The sequence below is a fragment of the Triticum urartu genome, chromosome 1 (genome assembly GCF_003073215.2).
Source record: "Triticum urartu cultivar G1812 chromosome 1, Tu2.1, whole genome shotgun sequence".
Classification (NCBI taxonomy): Eukaryota; Viridiplantae; Streptophyta; class Magnoliopsida; order Poales; family Poaceae; genus Triticum; species Triticum urartu.
The window spans coordinates 581553932-581558503 of NC_053022.1; the positions used below are offsets into that span (position 1 = coordinate 581553932).

Consider the following 4572-nt stretch of genomic DNA (forward strand, 5'->3'; position numbering starts at 1 on the left):
CGCTTGCAGTGTGGACTTGATCTTGGCCGCAGTACTTCTCCTTCCTGGTGAAATTTTCAGTGTGGACTTGATGTGGCTTGTGGCGCCACTATCAACGTACCAATTCGTGCTGACTCCATATGACCCTTCACAGGCGCCAGCCACCTTCTTGTCCTGTGAAGAGTCACCATCATCTTCTTCAAACCTGTACTATCAATCTTTGGCAGGCTTGGTTTGTCGTAGATCTGACAATGTACAACATCCGTGAGGACTTGGAGGAGTTGTTGCGATGGCCGCTGTTGTTGGTGTAGGAGGGGCAACCGCTGGAGCGCTGGTTGTTGGTGCTGATGTTGCCGCCGCTCTTGCCCTTTTTCCACGGCAGGGAATAGTAGAAAGAACCACCACCATGTCGCAAAAGATTTGAAATCGGCGGTGTTGCTCGAGCCATGAAACATCTCCACTCTTTGATCAAAATTACTCATTTGAGCAAAGAGATCATCGGGGAGACCGCCTCAGTGCGGGCATCGAGAGTCGACACCAGGGGGGCTGGTATTCCTTGTGAAGACCGACGATGATGTAGGAGATCACCTCGTCCTCGTCCAATGGCTTTCCCGCAGTAGCGAGTTCGACGGCGAGGGGGAGCATGTAGGCAAAGTAGACACCCACAGTATGGGTTCCCTTCTACGCGTTGGAGAGGGTGATGTGGTTGTCGTTCACATGTGATTGAAACTGCGACGAGAACATGCTCGCGAGTGCAATCCAAAGCTCATGTGCCTTGTGGATGGAGGTGACCTTAACAAGAACCTCTCGGAATAAGTTGTTCAGTAGATGCACAAGTACCTGCTAGTCTTCCCTAACCTAGGCGTGACGAAGAGGGTTTGGGACAACTTCATCTTTTCCTTCCTTGTTCCTCGTGGTGATGGTTTTTTTCTTTGGCTCCGGGGTGGTTCCAGGCATAGCCGAAAAAACCCGCGTTGATGAGCTGCGGCGTGATCGGTGCACGCCAAAGGATGTAGTTCGTTCTGGTGAGCTTCTCCATAACTTGTCCATGGATGCTGGACAGAGGAGCGCTAGAGGAAGAAGACATTGCGAGTGGTGATGGGGATGATATGGTGGAGCTAGATGTAATGGAAGAAGGAGGCTCTGATTACCATGTAAAGATTGCTTGAAGCGTCTTACCTCATTGAAGGTGATATGTATGTGTCTATGTAGGCAGGGGCTTATCCCTGAGATAAGCATACAAGTTGTTCAGATTACATCTTGAGAATCAAGTAAGGGAGATAGAGAGATAAGGCCTACGGTTACAAACAAGATAATGCTAGGTAATAAACTAACTCCCTGAACATGGCTCCCTAGCCTACACACACACACGCTCGCACGCGATATGTAAGTATGTATGTTTGACAGTAGTATGCAGAGACCTGATATCTCTAACAACCCCCTGCACGAGGAGGCAGAAGACCAGGCGGTTGTGGCGCAAAACTATCCACATAGGTTTCTTCATGAATCAATTACACTGGTGCTAAAACTTGGCATGAAAAATCACTTTAGTGACAAAACTTGCGGCATACATTGAATTGGTGTTATAACTTGGGTTTGACGTGCATATACGGTGTAAATCGCAGAGGCCGGGTGTAATATTTAAATTTTTTAAGTAATAAAGCGCCCCTTCTCGAAAAAACATACGGTGCAAATTACATTTGTATACTGACACAGTGCTAACTAGGCACGCTCCATGCGTGGGACCCACTGTCAGCCATTGGATGGTAGAGATAGGGCTTGTGGCTTTGTTATTGGTTGATGGGTTTTGAACCCGTGATCTTTCTTCATCAGTACAATAAAGAGTGACATACCACTAGATAGACAGGACTTCGTGCTTTGAGCCATCTCAAAGATTAAGTAAACGCTAGCGACTACTGAGGATGTTTATTATGTGACAGGACTGACAACCTTGAGCGTCGAGGCTGGCCGAACCCAGGGTACCCACGTGTTCGTGCACTGCATTTTTGCAGGAGAGGTTTGGATGCGTTTCCTGCCTGGCCGGAGCTGCCTTTCCAATTCCTAAGAACATCTCCAGCCGTTCGGTCCCTCAAACGTTTAAAAAAACAGCCTGGGACGACTGGCATTAGTTCGGCCCCTGAGGCGACATAGCTCTCAGTCACGTCCCTAGACGCCGGCCCCAAAACGCGGAAAATACAAACTTGATCGTTCCCGCTCACAAAAGATGCCATAAGTTCGGCGATCACAAGTCACAGTTCGGCGATCGGATATAGTCAGGCGTATAAAAAATAGAGCGGCATAAGTTCGCGTGCACAACGTATCACTCGGCGGGGTCGGCCTCAGGCGTCGGCGGAGTCAGCGTGCACGGGCTTGGCGGTGTCGGAGCTGCTTCTGTGCTAGGCGTTGTTGGCGCGGCTTCGGTGTTGCTGGGCGTCGTGGAGGCGTCATCACGCGGGCTTGGCGGCGGCGTGGGCGTGGGCGCGGGAGTTGGCGTCGCCGTCGTCGGCAGCTGGTTCAGGATGAGGCCGCGCTCCGCCATGTACCACGCCTTGAGCTTCTCGTCGGTGCTCTGGAGCATGTTCACCCCGCCCATCAGAAAAGCCGGGTTGGTGTTCCTCTTCTTCGCGGCGACGTTGGTCCGGAGCAGGTCGAGCTTGATGGCGATGTTCGTCATCAAGGACAACCACCGCGCCGCGGTTTTCTCGTCATGCAGGGCGACCCGGGCGTATGCGTCGGCGAGGCAATACTCGATGGACTCATTTACTCGAGCGGTGGCCGCGTCGGTGTGTTTCCCCTTCTTGGCACCTTTGTTGCCGTCTGGCCGCCCCTCTGACGCGCCCGGAGTCGGCGCGTCCGGCTTTTATATCTCCTTGGCCTTGTCGAGGGTGCGCTGAACTTCCGCCCACTTCTCGCACTTGTCAATGCACTTGCAAACATGGAGGTACTTGAATTCGGCATCATTGTTGCTCTGCCGATACAGGGCGAACATGCGCAGCAACTGCGTGAAGGAACAAACAGTTGGCGGGCGCACACGTCGAAGACAGGTGGAAGACCGGCGTGGCATACCTGATCCTCAACGCTGGCGCCGCTCTCCGGGCGAGCCGCGACCTCCTCGACGACCCCATGCCATTTGTTGCACGCCCCTGGATACGCCCCCAATGGTTCGCCATCGCCTTCGAACCGCGCTGCATGTAGACGCCTTTGAAGTAGGGGTTGACGAGCTTGCGCTCGTCGAACTCGGCCTTGATGCGCTCCCAGTACGTCTCGATGCTCTGGTTCGTGCCGGTGGTCGGGTCGAGGCAGACGACTTTCCATACTTCGGCGAGGCATTCCTCCTCCTTGGGCGCCCACTTGATGCACGGCTCGCCTGACCTGGCCGCCCGCTTCTTCTTCTTGCGCCTCCTCGCCGGAACAGTCGCCGGCTCGTCCTTCTCGTCCTCCTCCTCTTACTGCTGCTCCTCCTGTTCCTCCTCGCCGTAGACGTAGCCGAGCTCGTCGTCCATGCCGCCGCTGAGATCCACCGTCTCGTCTGGGGTGACGAAACCGGGGGCCGCGGCCGAACCTGCTGCGATGATGTCGTCCATGTCGGCCTCGGTCTCGTCGGTGTCGCCGACGTGAGAGAAGGGCAGTGCGCCACGACGGAGTGGGGGCGTCGGGGAGGAAGCATAGGCGGGCGGCAAGTAGTTGTATGGAAGGTACTGCACACCGGCGAAGGCGGGCGAGGGCGTGCGCGGGGCCGGGTGTCCATGGGGGAAGGTGACGTTTGGGTTGAACCCACCGTGAGCGTCCCTGTCGGCATAGCCCGGCGAGGACGATCCTCATGGCTGCTACGACGGAGAGCCGACGCTTTGCTAGCCCCAGGGTGCGTACTGGGCGTGGCTGCCGGGTGGATTCATCATCCCCGCGCGAGTCGCCTCGGCCTCAGCTTGGTCCGCCGAAGCGGCAGCCGCAGCCGCGCGTGGCGCGTTGTCACGGGCCTTCTTGGTGATGGTCCTGTTCCGCCGGTCGGTGGTGACAACCTCCCGCCGCTGAACTTCCGCCCTCCAATCGGCGTTTGTCATGCCCGGTGGCTTGGACGGCGGCTCCCTCGGCTTCCTCTGCTTCGGCTGGGCGACGGAGGCGGTCGCGGTTGCCGCAGCGCGGGGGACGATGTTCTTCTTGGGTGGGATGGCGGCCGGCTGGGAGGCGAGCGAGAGGGAGATTGGTGGGAGAAAATGAGAAAATGGGAGGGAAGTGGGAAAAACGGAAAGAAACGGCGGGAGAGGCGCTCGACTCGCCGATAGTGCGGACCCACGTGCCCTTTTCGCTTGTGCCGGCGCCCCAGGCGCCCCCCAGGGTGCCGGGTTCTGTCTGGGTCCGCCGGCATCAGTTTCGGCCCGAGCCAGCGAAATACGGGCTTCTGGTGGGCAGCTGGGCCGATTTTTCGGCGCCGGCACGGCAAAATCATTTGGGAAGGGTCTATTGGAGACGCGCCTGGAGATTCTCTAACATCAACGACAGGAGCTTGAGCTTGGAGGACCGGTGGTTGCACGCACGGAAGGCTGCTCCAAAACAGCTATGGAGACACTGACGCGGTGATGATCTTGGTTCATT

At 56.4% G+C, this 4572-nt stretch overlaps 1 pseudogene; it reads right to left on the reverse strand.

Moving 5' to 3' along the window:
* Positions 1–445: 445 nt before the first annotated feature.
* On the reverse strand, positions 446–586 carry LOC125533327 (annotated as a pseudogene).
* Between the last annotated feature and the right edge of the window lie 3986 nt (positions 587–4572).